We start from the raw sequence: 15213 nt of genomic DNA, 5'->3' as shown, positions 1-15213 counted from the left end.
TACATCTTCTCATGCACGCACGCCGATTATTCCTACTTTTGACATGTCCACTTTTAAGTTTTTGATGGACTTGATTGTGCCATGACTTTCTCGAACTTTTTAGTTTCCTGCATCCATCAACATTCGCATCGTAGATCTTTTTAGCCGTTATTTCGCTGTCCATTCGCTCTACATGTCCAAACCAACACAGCACCCCTTTCTTGATTATGTCGATAATGCGTATCTCAGCCAAATTATTGACCAAATTATTATTTACTTTAAAAATATTGGAATTATCAGCCGTGCGTACACGAGAAGGTGTCGTAAGTGTAATATCAAAAGGGTATAATTGTAATTTTTTCGAACCAGATATTTTCACACAAAACATGCTCAAATCTGATAATCCATTACATCAAAAAGCAAACAAGATGAGTTGCTAACACATCAAATACATACTGCCAAAATAAATCCGGCTGCAAATGTCCTACGATAGCACACTCTAAAACAATTAAATATCTTGGGCTTGAAATAGATAAGAATTTAAGATAGGACACTCGTATCAAATCCGCGGCAAATAAACTCATAAAGCTTATGTATTTCTTTAAGACCCTTTGAAACATCATAAGCAAAAATGATGTTAAGAACATATACTACGCACTATTCCAATCTCATTTAGAATAGGGACTAATAGAGTCGGGATTCGCTGCAACTACACATCTTTAACGAATTATCAAAGTACTAAATGATATCATAAAAGTTGTTTTTAAGGTACTAAAAAGAACTCCATCAACAGAATTCTAAGAAACCTTTGATGTGCCTGAGATATGCCTTTTATACGCTAAAATTATTCTGCTACATAGATTTGGAGATGGACATCCGTCATCTCCCTGCTCAGGGACTTAAATATATATCAAGGGCTCCATTTTTTCGGGAATTACACCGCCAACGGTTTCCACAGAGGGTGGAATAAAGTCTGTTCGTTTATGTATGAGTTACTGCACTACTGAACTCTGCCTCGAATATCTAGGGGAACTGTGCATTCCAAACCAGCTAGCTGACAGACGTCTGACGCTTAGATCAGCTACATTTACGGAGAGACGAAAAATTATTATACCTCTACGTAGCCAGTGCACTAAATTCGGTGAACGCGTGGTCGCAGGCCCTATGGCATGGAATGCTCTCCCAACAGACGTGCGAAACTGTGAGAGTGAAGTGACGTTTCTGAAGAAACTTAAAACCAACATGTTCTCTAAATTATTTGAATAAATTCGTACCATGTGAAAATAAAGTAAATTGATTTACTGAAATTACAAATTTGAACAATTAAATGAATCGGTTAATTTGTAGAACTATTTATAGAATCACTTTGTAAAGCGCCCTTCGGTATTCAGTTATGAAAATGGCGGTAAACAAATTATTCATAATAATAATAATTATAATAACATGGGCAAGAAATAATGCCATTATCAGTATTTCTTCTCTTATCACAACATTTGCGCGAAGATGCATATATAATTTTTCTGACAAATTGTTTAGTATTCTTTCTCTTCAAATTGAGTCAAGTGACATAAATAATATTTCAAAAAAGAAATTAAAATCAGACAGAAGAAAATTCGGATAGAAGAAATAAATTTAAAAAATGAATGACATGTGAAAAATGTAAAAAAATATCTAAACACAGTACAGTCTTCCTTAGAACGGGTTTCCCTAGGGTGGAGAATTTTTAAAATAATTTTGTATAAAACATATTTAATAAAGTAGAATAATAAAAACATACATAAACAATGACTAGTTTGTCCAGTACAGTTTAGAAAATGACCAATTCACCTTTTTTCATTCTACTTCAGATTTATGAATTTAAAGGAAGCGAGGTATTTATGTAACGATAGAGAAATGCGGTGTTCTATCCTTTCTGCCTCTTCTTTGTAGAAACGTGATGGTTTATTTGTTTGTATGTTTGATTACATTCGTGCAATTTCGTTAATGGTGTTCAGTGTAGAAGAGATTCGAAATAAGGACAATAAGTTAAATCCGCTTTAATTCCACGTTAGATGTAAGTTTACCCACGGCTTGAAAGCTAGCTGCTTAAGATTTATTGTTCTGCCGAGCTTTTGGTTTCGTTCAATTAATGCGACGCTCATTGTTCACTTTAACTGAGTCGCTGATTTTCAACTTGCTCAGGAACAAACGACAAAAATATGCGAGTTACTAAAGCAAACATTGTACCCATTCAAGTGTCATGCCAAATAAAATAGAAGCTTAGCAATAAGTTACAAAATTACGAGTGTGTTCATATCATTGTAGTCAAATTATTATAGACTCTTTTCCGGATGATTATTATTATTATTATGGATAGCTTATATAGTGTCATTTTTGTAATAAAATACCCCAAGAGCGCTTTACAAAAGATTTTATAAAGATATAAATTTAATTTGAACTTTTTAATGTAAGAAAAAAAATGTACTTTGTCACCACATGCTAAGAATTCATTTAAATGATTTAGAGAACAAGTGAGTTTTAAGTTTCTTCCGAAACATCACTTCACTCTCACAGTTTCGGACCTCTGCTGGGAAAGCATTCCATGCCGTAGTACGTAGTAAATACGCGTTCGCCGAATTTAGTGCGCTGTTTGCGTAGAGGTATAATAAATTTTCCTTTCGACGTAGATGTAGCTGAACTAAGCGTAAGAGGTCTATCAGCTAGTTCATATGGAATGCAGAATTCCCTTAGGTATTTATTTATTTATTTTTATTTTGGGAAAAAACAACTGTTTTTACATATATTGCATACAGAAAATAAGAATTTATATAAACGAAAATTGTAAAAATAGTCATTATAAATTTTCCACAGTAATTTGATTTAATTATTTGAGAATTTTTTTCAACGGTGTAGAAATAGGTGAAATAATTCAGCCAAACAAATCTCACACACATCATTAGAGGTTTCAGCTCTTTCATTCACAAAAAACAACACATGAAAGAGTTGAAGAAATGTAAATGTTTAAACAGAGGCAGGATGGTAAAGTTACACAGTGTGTAAAGTGGCCACGTAAACTAACCAATGACAGGGCGTAAGCCATGTAACGCCTAGAACTCCATATTCCCTTTTCAAAAATGTTTTTTTTCTGTGTTGCAATAAATTCGAATCTTTATAACTCCGTTGGGAATTAATAAAAAAAATAAATAATAATAATCATGGTTTATTGACAAAAGTTTGCCGGTTGATGCCGCCCGTCAATTAATAAATGCGTTTGTAGTGTCTAGAGTCGATTATTGTAATGGTATCTATGCAGGTCTACCAATGAACAAAATGACTCGCCTACAATCTGTATTGAATGCCGCAGCGAGACTTATTTTTGGAATCTCTAAGTTCAGTCATATCACTCCACTACTTCGGGAACTACACTGGCTACGTTTTCCACAGAGGGTCGAATACAAACTCTGTTGGGTTATGTATAAGTCACTGCACAACTCGGCTCCGGAATATCTAAGGGAACTATGCATTCCAGATGAACTAGCTGACAGGCGTCTCACGCTTAGATCAGCTACGTCTACGGCGAGAGGAAAAGTTATTATACCTCTACGCAAACAGCGCACTAAATTTGGTGAGCGCGCATTTGCGGTCGCAGGCCCTATGGCATGGAATGCTCTCCCAGCAGAGGTGCGAGGCTGTGAAAGTGAAGTGATGTTTCGGAAAAAACTTAAAACCCACTTGTTCTCTAAATCATTTGAATAAATCCGTAGCACGTGACAACAAAATAAATTATTTTAATTAAATTACAAATTTAAAAGCTTCAATTAAATTCATTTAACAATAGAATCACCATGTAAAGCGTCCTTGAGGTATTTTATTACGAAAATGGCGCTATATAAGTTATCCACAATAAATAAATAAAAGTAACAATTACTTTGTCTACTAAATACACACTTAGGTTATATATTTCTCTGGATCATGTCTAGTCTGCCTAACTTGATACAACCTGTTTTAAGGCAGACATTTTTTAAACAATAACATTACTACCTGCTAGACAATTTATTATACAGTTATGCAATATTTATTACTTAAGAATGTTTTAAAGTAAATTTGTCGAATTTTCTCGACCTAAACCCAGTAGCCATTTTTTTACAAATTTATTTTATTGAATCCACGTTATGGTTTTGCAATATTTGGATGACATATTGAATATTTTAGGGCCCATAAACTTAAAATCCTGCTTTGTCTACAAATATTTGGACAAACACAAAATATTGTTAGTATATTTAATCAAAGTTTTCCAGAAAGGCTGGCAGTTGACACCATACAACTTTTCAGTTCTCCAAAAGTGTTTCAATTGCAAAAAGGGTAATTGCTTTAAAAACGTAATTATGAAAATCAGCGGGTTTTACGAGCTACAAACTCTTGAAAAAAAAATTCACAAGTAAAAACACACATTTTACCATATAAATGCAACTAGGCAAATGTCGACCGTCAAACAAAAATAAGCATTGGAACGTGAGGGTTTTTTCAATTATGCTTTCGAAATATACGCAGTGGCATGGCGGTCCAAACTGTGCACTAATTACAACTATTCTTAAGCGGTAATTAAATTAAAAATGGAGGCCCACAATGCAAATTTGCATAAAATTACGAAGCTAACAGCTAACGTCGCTGTAATTCGTGTATAATATGGATCGCGAGGTTTTATAGTGTTAAGGACGTTATACAAAATATGTTAAAACTGAACGAAATGTTTTTAGCATAGAATTAAGAATAGTCCAGAAGGAGCGTAGAATCATATTTGAATACATCCGACAGTGTCCAATAATTCCCCCACTTAGACACACTTTTGCCGCGCGCATACTTGAAGTCACCGGGTAATATTGCCAGATCGCGAAGAATGTAATCATAACACAAATGTAAGGTAAAAAAAGCAATCTGTCAATTTCTCTAAAATTTTATTGTGCACACGGAAACTTAGATTGACACAACAGAGTAGATAAGTAAATGGTTATTTAATAAGAGTAATTGAATTTATGAACTTTGAACTTAAAATATAAAACAAATTTTATTTACACAAAACGGATATTTTTATGTTATGCTTAATAATACTTGACGTTTTAAAGATAATGTCGTTCAAATTTCCCCCACGGTGTTGTTCAATTCGAGGTCTAATTTTCATTAGTTTTTTTATTAAATGAGCAAAGTAGGGTAAAAAAAATTCAGGCAACACTAACGAAATTTCCATTTTGTTTCTTCAACAATCTAACAGATGGAAAAATAATTCAATTTTTAAGTAATTCATTTGCTACTTAAACATTCGTTTGTTAGTTGCACATGAAATGTGATGCCAGCCTGTTTTTTTTAAAATCCAAGCAGTATTTCTACACTTTAAAAGGACACAACACGGCATAGTTGAATTGCGTGTTGCGTACTCAGCGAATCAGGTGTTGCGTACTGAGCGACGTCTACAAATAAACTAATGGGTCAAAACGTCAACCTAATTAATTAATTAATTAATTATGGATAACTTATATAGCGCCATTTTCGTAATAAAATACCTCAAGGGCGCTTTACATGGTGATTCTATGCTTTACATGGTGATTCTATACCTACTCATTTATAAGTAGTTGAGTCGCCTTCTGTTTGATGTGCGTATGCGGTTTCTGGACTATTCTTAATTCAATGAGTTTTAACAAATTTTTAAACAACTTCTTAGATTTCACATCTTTAAGGTTGAATAAAAGTCTTTCCAACTTTTTATTTAAGAAACAAACCACATTTAATTATGCAAATATACAACATCATTTAATAGGAATTATTTGTTTTTAATATTGTTGAATCCCATTCGTGGTGCTGCGGATATTCTAATCAATCTTCTGAACACATCCAGCAGCGGTCACGTCCGTTTCCCTTTCTCTATGATAACCGAATAAAGCTTCTTGTAACTATCCGTGGTACTGTTATAAGTCCAATTGGATATGCAGATCTGGTTGCTTCCAAAAAAATATCTTTTAGTCTTTTAAAACGTATTGCAATAATTTTGGCGAATTGATAATGTCCAATCGATTTGATCTTAGTTAGAGAAGCATTCACTTCCGTTTCCTTCAAAATGTAATAAAGTGCATATTATATACTTCTAGATTACCTTCTTTTAGCACAAATCTGCAAAGACTACTATATTGCAGAGACTTCTTTCGGGCAGTGTTTCTCGTTCGGCAACGAGCAATTTTAGTAAAGTGTGCTGTGGTGGGAAAGCTCTTATAATTTATTTTCCGCACCCAGTGATGCATAGAGTCATAAAATGTAGCGTGTCTCGCTTTGAATGTCAGCCAAGAAAAAATAAAATATTGAAGTAAAGAATCATTTTTAAAGCCGATATTTCACGCCTTCTAGGAATCGAACCCAGGGCCCCGATTATAATGAAAAGCTAACGAGTTATCTTCGACTGTCGATAAACAAAAAATATGTCAATCTGCGAAAATTAGTATATTTGTATGAACATTTAAAATATTTTCATCGGAATCCTATAATTGAACATGTTTAACAGAAAAAAATGTAGGCGTATTCTGCTTTTCATAAATTCATTTCATTTTTATTCATAATTGAAGAAAAATGTTAACTTCCCATTGTAATCGGGGCCCAGGACCTTAGCATCGTAAGCAAACGCGCAAAACCACTACGCTACGAGGCAGACATATCGACTCGATTTCCTTTTTCAAGATTTTTACCTGCGAGTAGCTATGGAGTCAAAAACACTGGTCCAGTGTTTTGGTTCTATTTCAGACATCTATGTCGTTCTAACGATATTCTGTATCCCCACAGACATACACACAAATGTGCATAAATATAGGTCGTCTACTTTACCTAATATAATTATGATTTATTAAATGCATTCTAAAATATAACACCCATTTGTACTCGTTAACAAGCTTAATAATTTGATTAATAGATTAAAGGGGTTTGAACTGTCAGTAGGGTCGCGGAGTGTTACATCTTGCTGGAGGGTATGATTTCATAAAACGCTGCGAAAGCCCAGTTGCATTCTACCGGCAACACTGCTGACTAGTCCAACTCGTTGGCCTCCACGTCACGAACCCTCACAACACACATAAAGGTGTGGTCATAGCAGATAACGAGAGGCACCTCAAAACCCGAAAACCAACCAACTAAGGGAAGGTAACCCCGATAGAAAAATCCACCAGAGACGGCCATGGGAAACCACTTGGGTCACCTTTTCCCAGGAATCACTATGGCAAGTTCATCCAATAAGCCGTTGTCCTGGCTGCAAAATATAGAAGTGTAGGACTTAGATGCTTTCGCCGTAGTGATCGCCAACATCACCTGACAAGCAACCACAAGAAGAAGTATAATATATAAAAATACAAATTTTCTTTTATGCTACACTTAATTTACAAACCAACTAGTTTCGAAAACACGTTGTCTTCTTCAGGGTTAATTACAAACTAAAATGAATAAATAAATTTATGCATAAAATATAAGGTTATTTTATTTTAATCTATTGATGAATAATGTTCCTTAAAAATAGTACTTCAAGAGTAGACCACATCAGCAATGACGAGGTATCAGAAGAATCGAAGAGGAGAGGCACCTGGTCAAAACGATCTCAGAGAGGTGAGCCCAATAGATCGGCCACATTATGCACCATGAGGGTTTCCTTCATGACATAATACAGGGAATGGCTGAAGAGACAAATCACAGAGGGCGCCCCTGGCGCGACGGGAGAATTTAGAGCAAGTGTGCGAGGATTTAAACTGTGCCTCATATCTTGAGCTGAAGAGGGTAGCGGAGAATAGAGAGCGGTGGAGGACGAGATGCAGGACTTTGCTGCAAACCAATCCCCAGATTGAGACTGCAAAGAAGAAGCGCTTCACACTATTAATAATATTCAAAAGATTATACCTGTTTATTAAAGGAGCAAAAATTCATAAACATTTCTTGTATACCCACGAACAGGCCATGCCTTTGTGGGATTTTCTTGACTATTTTTGTTGTTTATGTATTTCATTGCTGTATAATTATCCTTTATTTTTTTAATACTCTGTTTTATCTCTTATGTAGATATATTGTAAAAAAAAAATCAAAAAATAATTAAATAAAAAAAATTCAAAAATTTTTCAAAAAATAAAAACTATAAACTTATAAACATCAACGTTAAAAATAAAAAAATAAAAAAAAAACTTTTTTTTAAAAATTATCTGAGTTTCACTTCAGTTTTTGGGCAGAGTGATGCGAGCTTAATGTACGAAAGCTAGTTGCAAATAAAAAATGATTTGCAAATAAATTCGCTTGCTTGCTGTGTTTGATACTCGTTGTGGTAAATTCACGCTACGGTCCGTTGGATTTAGCATTTAAACGTCAAAAATCACGCTGAAATATTAATTTGTATAAAATGTACATTCGTCATAACGAACGGAAATAAAAATTGCAGGAGTTATCTCGCAACACTACGTCTCGTTAACTCTGCTTCTAAAATTTTGAACACCATGCCGCTTAATGTTACAATAACTTAATATATTAAGAATATTTTTTTAGGTACGTAGTACAAAAAAAAGTTCTAGAGCCAACTCTAATGTATGGGAGCGAAGTATGGAACTGGAAAAATATTGATGAAAGTAGGTTAAATGCTGTCGAAATGCGATCCCCCAGGCAAATGTGTGGTAAAACGATGTATGATAGGTGCACAAATGTCGAGATCCGTGAACTATGTAAGGCTGAGACATGCATTATCGACAGAATCAATAAAGGGGTGCGGCGTTGGTTTGGACATGTAGAGCAAATGGTCAGCGCAAGAACGGCTAAAAGGATCTACGATGCGAATGTTGATGGATGCAAAAAACGAGGAAGACTGAGAAAGACATGGCACGAACAAGTCCATAAAATACTTGAAGATGGACATGTCAAGAGTAGAAGTAATCGGCGTGCGTGCATGAGAAGATGTATGAATGTAGAGGAAGCGAGGTATGCTTGCAAAGACAGTGATATGGCGTTCTATCTGGCGATATATGGCGAAACGACATGATGGTTTGTTTCTTTGTTTTTAAAATATTTGCTAAATGAATGCCGTTGAGTAAATAAACGTGTGATTACGTTTTAAATAATTACTGACTGTTTATGTTTACCGGTTTCGAGACGTACTCATATCTCCTACAGTTAAAAAAAAATCAGTCCATCCAACTTTTTGTAGACAGAAACTGAATTCAACTTCCTTGGGAATTATTATTATTAATACATTACAGCAGATATGAAAAAACAGTACAGAAAGGAATCTGAAAGTCTAGGCATTTACAGGGCTTACGACCTGTCATTGACTGGTTTAAGTGGCCACTTTGTGTAACACAAAATGTGTAAAATTCACTAATCTGCCTATGTTTGAACATTTATTTTCCATAAATTCTTCCAAAAATATTTTTAGGCGTCGACTAGTAAATAATTCGGTCAGAATGTCACCCGCATCACATAGATCAACAGATGGAAGAATTGAAAGAATACTGACGTTAAAACATATGCAGAATGGTGAATGTTGCACAGTGTGTAGTGAGTGTGAGTGAATGGGCATTAAAACCAGCCAATGACAGGTTATATGCCCTGTAAATACCTAGACTTCTATATTCTCTTCTAAAAAATGTTTTCCTTCTTTGTGGTAATCAATTAAATTAATATTAATTATACACACGATTTGAAAAAAATGAACATTTTCTCCACATAACCTTTATCATGATTTTAACCCATAAATAGTCTAAAATCTCTATGAGTTTCATTTACAAAAGAAACACTTATTGCGATGCAAATAAAATATTTTACCACGGCCAAACACATAAATTACGCATGCCAGAAAAATGTAATAGCTTTAAAATGATAACAGGGTTTTTACTTCTTCAATCCGTGCCTCATGTCTTAAGATGGTGATTACGCCTGCTTCCAGGCGTGGCTCACCTGTGGACAGTCTCCCTCCATCTGGAACGGTCTTGTGCTCTTCTGTAGGCATTCGTCAGTGATAATTCGGATAATTCAGTGACAAAGCCGCTCCATCTTATCGGTTGACATCCACGCGACCTTGTCCTTTCGACACTTTCCAGGGCTGGTATTCCGAACGCGTTTACAGCTCGCTATAATGCGTATTTAGTACGTAAAAACGCGCTATACCGCGCTATAATTTCGTTTGGATTACCAGCCCGGAGAATAGCTTACGTTTTTGTTAAAAAACGATTACAAAAATGGCGTTTTGTCGTGATTGTAATAAAGTTGTTTTTACGTGATTTACAAATCAGGATGTAAAACAACATTCGAAATTATATGTAATTCTCTCGTGCACGACAATATTATCCAAGTCGTTATATAGTTTGCATACGAAATTCCCTCATAATTATACTGATTAAGTACACCGTGAGCCTAGTTCGGCTTATTAAGTCCACATTTATGTACACATTTTTACTTTTGTATGACCATTTTCCGTGGCGTTTTCCTCGGGGAAAAATTATTCACAACTTTCAAGTTTCGTAATTCAGCAAAATAAAAACAAACGACACACAGTCGGGGAACGAATTCGAGTGTTTTATGTTGAAAAATTGACCAAAGTCGTGTTTGAACACAATATATTTCTTAAAGTGTCACATTCATGTGATGGGAATATAATTTACTTGAGCATAAAACGAGTATGTGTTAATTGTGTTATGTCCGTGTTTTTTTCCTGCAAAAAAATATTGAAATAATGCACAATAAGTTTTTCTGGGTTATTACGCCGTGTGTCGTTCGTACTTTTTACCGACGAGACGTTTCGGATCGCGTTACAGCGTCCATCATCAGGGTTAATGTAATTTTGTGTATGAATATGTGTTACGTTAGGTACTTAGAATTTGTACCGTGTCGTAGTCGTTTAGATTAATGAGTACCATTATGTACTTAGGATCTATACCGTATCACAAATCTGTGTTACATAGCAGTCTTTATGCGATTTCTTTATGACCGGGTACCAGGATGTTTTTAATCGCATCCCATCATCTCTGTTTATGTTGTCGGGATGTTTGTAAATCTCAATTGCTTCTTTTACTAGTCGATTTTGGTGGTTCTTTGGCCTCCCTAAGATCCGAAACGTCGGTAAAAAGTACGAACGACACACGGCATAATAACCCAGAAAAACTTATTGTGCATCTTAACGGCCGTAAAAATCTAAGAAGTTTAATCATTGAAATGAATGTTTTAGGCTTTTTCAATAAACAGGGTACCTACATATTTATGATTTATACATACGAGTATGTATGCGTATTTATTCAAGAATTATTAATTTATTGTGTAAATAAAAGACGAGTGATACTTTAATTCACAAATTTGGAATTGAACTCACGAAGGATAGGACAATAAAAATAATATATACAAAACATTATATACAATGACTAAAAAATTTTGGACAAACTCAAAATATTGTTGATTAATTCTCCTGGTCCATGAAGAAATACCTGGTTGCCTTGCATTGCCTAGTTCAAGTGGTTATATTATGTCCGTTATGTTTGTCAATGCTTCTTTTTTTTTTTTTTTATATTTTTAACTCCTCTTTTGTTGTAATATTAACACCCTTTAAATTGTTAACATAGACAATGTCCGTTAATAAATAAATAAACATTACACACAGCGTAACATTCACAATTCTTCCATTATTTGAACATACGCATTCCTTCAATTCCTCCATCTGTTGATGCTTGTGAAGTTAAAAAGCAAAAACATCCGAGCCGAAACTTCAACAGGGATGGAGAAAATGAACAGTTACATTTAAATCTATAAACATTTGGACAAACTTATAATATTGAACATTAAAAATCAACATTAAAAAGCATAAGACATATCAATATCAACAATTTACAACAAGGATGGAGAATACCTTAAATAAGTTAATATGAAAGTCTAGGTATTTACAGGGCTTATGACCTGTCATTGACTGGTTTAAGTGGCCACTTTACACATTGTGTAACATTCACCATTTGCCTATGTTTGAACATCCATATTTCTTCAATTCTAAAATTTGTTGATTTCAAAGTTAAAGAGCCGAAACCTTTATTGTTGCGATGAGATTTATTTGACTAAATTATTTCACATACTAGGCAACGCCTGAAAACAATTTTCTAATTTTGAAAAACAATAATATTTTTATCTAGCCGTAAGCTGGGGTTTGAAAAATTACAAATTCAAAAAATGGGTAATTTTTTAAAAAATATAGCATAAGTTTGCTAAACATTAGTTTTCTCCTCATTTTTTATATTTACAAAACAATATTGTAAATTCATTACACAAAATTAATACAATATCAATTAAATAGTACTAAGTTGTAAAAAACAACAATATTTTAAAGAAAAATGAAAGTAGATTGAGGGTGAAACATTTTTTTAATAATTGAAAATTGTTACCTTAATGAAATAGCACGCATAAAAAAAATCTATAAAATTTATATTTCACGTCCGTCCGACCGACCTCAATAATGTTAGGCGAACATGGCAACCACTACGCAACGAGGCGGACTTGATTTCCCTGTTCAGAATTGAGAGCAGCCATCGAGTTGAAAACAATAGTGTAGGGTTTTGTTTCTAATCTGCACACCAAACTGTATTGTTCATCCCCACGGACACAGAATAAACGTAGGGGTATTAAATTATGATTTATTGTAAAATTGTTTTTTAAAATGACGTAACGTTCTCTTAACGATGTAAAAATGAAAATATATCGACGTAGATACACGTATTTGCACCGAAACGACATTAAAAAAAGATAAAATCCCAAATAAACCAGCACAGAGAGCGAGCGGGATGTTTAATTGACATGTATCGAAAGCAAACGTATCTATAATACAAAACGATAAATTCAATCAGATAAAACAAAATTCTATTTTCTCCAGCGAAAAGTCCATTTCCACAGATGGGGACAAAATAAAACAGGGGGATGTGGAATTTGTGGACTTTTTTCAGGCGAGAGAATCATCCCTGATTATAAACAATCACCAGTTTGCAAAGCCGTATATTTGGTACAGGGTCAAAAGGAAATGAGGTCGGTTCTAAATAAATGGCTTATTTTAAAAGATCGATAAATGTACGGATTTTTATTGGGGACGTTAAACCATCGGTCATTGTGATCGGGCCATTATAAAATAAATAGTTTTTTTGAAAAATAAATTATGTATGCGAGAGGGAAATTACAGTATCTTAAAAAATCTCACTTTTTAGGAGAGACAAATTATTTATTTTTCATACTTTAAACATTTGTTTTTTTTTTGAGAATTTAAAGTAAATTTGTTTTCTAAAATGTATTTATACACATAACAAAAATACACAATATGAATAAATAATACATCTTTGGGAGTACGGTATGTTTTCTTAAGGTTTTTAAGCTATAATTTTGTTTGGAGTTACAAAAAAACATATATAATTTAATGACTTGTTGATTTTGTAGAATTCCATATAACATATTACAACAGAGATAAAAAACATTTTAAAGAAAGCAATATACATCTCTAAGCATCAACAGGGCTTATGACCTGTAATTGGCTTGTTTAAGTGGCCAGCAATTGACAGGTCATAAGCCCTGTAGATGCCTAGACTTCTTTATTACCTTCTCTTAAATGTTCTTCATCTGTGTTGTACTATGTTAATTTCAATATAATGTGAAAAACTTAAAAATTGAATATAAAAGTATTATTTTACAAATATACTATATATATATATATATATAAAACACAGCAGTTTTGTAAAAAGAACATATTTAGATATAAAAAAATAATTGAACAATGTGTGCAAATAAAATTTGAAAATGAAAATAATTTATATATATTTTTCCTTAAAGGTACAAAATATAAGTATATTAAATACAAAAAAATACTTTTGTCTTAAAAAAAATTAAAAAAACAGTAATAATAATGACAAAGTAATTTAAAAAATAAGTATACACGTAAATATGGTACACAATAGTACGCATACAAAAGTAAACATAGAAAGCACTATAATCTAAAAAATGAAAATTACTGTTCATCATCTTTAAAATGATTAAATAGAGTTGATTTATATAAGCTATACTTTAAGTGAAAAATACCAGCAACGTCGGAATAGTTATTGCCGAGAACACGGAGTCGATTCAGAATAGCACTATACGAGTATACGGTATGTGAATTGTTGCAACTAAATGGAGGTACTTGACGAGTCATTCGTCCAGATACCTTGAAGTTAATGAGCGCTAATAGATTTGGGCAGTCCCAGTATTAAATATATATTTTGTTAATTTGAACTATACAAATTTGAGGTTAGCAAGCGAACAAATCCAGCTTGTTAAACTGCACGGCACAGATTTCAGATTAACAAGCTTTTAATAAATAATTACACAAAATAAATAAACAAATTATGAATGTTTACTTTATAAATGAAAGCATTTTTTCAAACACACCTTTAGATTGACATTTATATGAGTACGTTATTGATTTTGAAGACGATTGCAAGAAAGAGTTTAATTACTTATTCAGAAAATGAAAATCTTTAGACTTACCGAGTAGTTGGTTCTTATTTAGCTTTCTAGTTAGCTTATATGAGATCTGAAACAAAAAAGAAATGACAATAAAAATAAATACGTAGGTAATACATGATAAAAAAATATAAATATGTAGAAATAAATATTATTTATGTGAGGTAGCCAGACGTGCACGATGTTTTTAATTCTAAATTAATTAATCTGAAAATAAACTGGCTATCATAAAATTATGTAGGCTTATCGAAAAATGCATGTGCTTCGTTAGAACACTTCATAATAAATAAATGGTACGTCCCAATGAATGAATCCCGTGTCCAGGCGGATGCAGAATATAGTTCGATATGTAAAATAAAATAAGTCGAAAAAAACAATTTGATGGCTATGTTTAACAACTTGGACGTTTGCCATGTTGGACGCTAAAGACAAACTGCCGTACTCGCAAACGTGTAGATGTTGACGTTTGGCTTGCCTGCGCTTCGGCCAAGCTTTCGGACAAGCGGCTTATGACAAGCCGTAGCATAAAAGTATCCATTTCCCTGTAATCTGTCTTTGTCTACCAAAACGAGCAAAACCAATCCAGTAATATACTCCCAAACATATCTATTCAAGCCACTTCATTAGCGCGATTAGTATTAGGCGTCGGTTATTGGGGAGTGTGTTTGTGTATGGAGAGCTCTTTGAGTAATTTGTACAGTGTTGGCCCAACACGTTGTATCAATCAGCCAAATTGGTTTCCAA

The 15213-nt window shown here is 33.5% G+C and overlaps 1 protein-coding gene across 1 annotated transcript in view; it reads right to left on the bottom strand.

Annotated features, from left to right (window-relative positions):
* LOC148275740 (protein toll-like) overlaps nt 1–14541 on the bottom strand; it is a 95594-nt gene extending 81053 nt beyond the window's left edge. Inside the window, exon 1 of the mRNA XM_088235269.1 lies at nt 14494–14541. The gene's annotated coding sequence lies outside the window, so the exon portion shown is untranslated. The remainder of the gene's footprint in view (nt 1–14493) is intronic.
* Between the last annotated feature and the right edge of the window lie 672 nt (nt 14542–15213).

Source organism: Micrasema longulum, unplaced genomic scaffold (genome assembly GCF_059751315.1).
Source record: "Micrasema longulum isolate JH-2025_06_02 unplaced genomic scaffold, ASM5975131v1 h1tg001352l, whole genome shotgun sequence".
Lineage (NCBI taxonomy): Eukaryota > Metazoa > Arthropoda > Insecta > Trichoptera > Brachycentridae > Micrasema > Micrasema longulum.
Note: the sequence above shows the minus strand (reverse complement) of the source record. Positions and strands in the feature narration are given on the sequence as shown.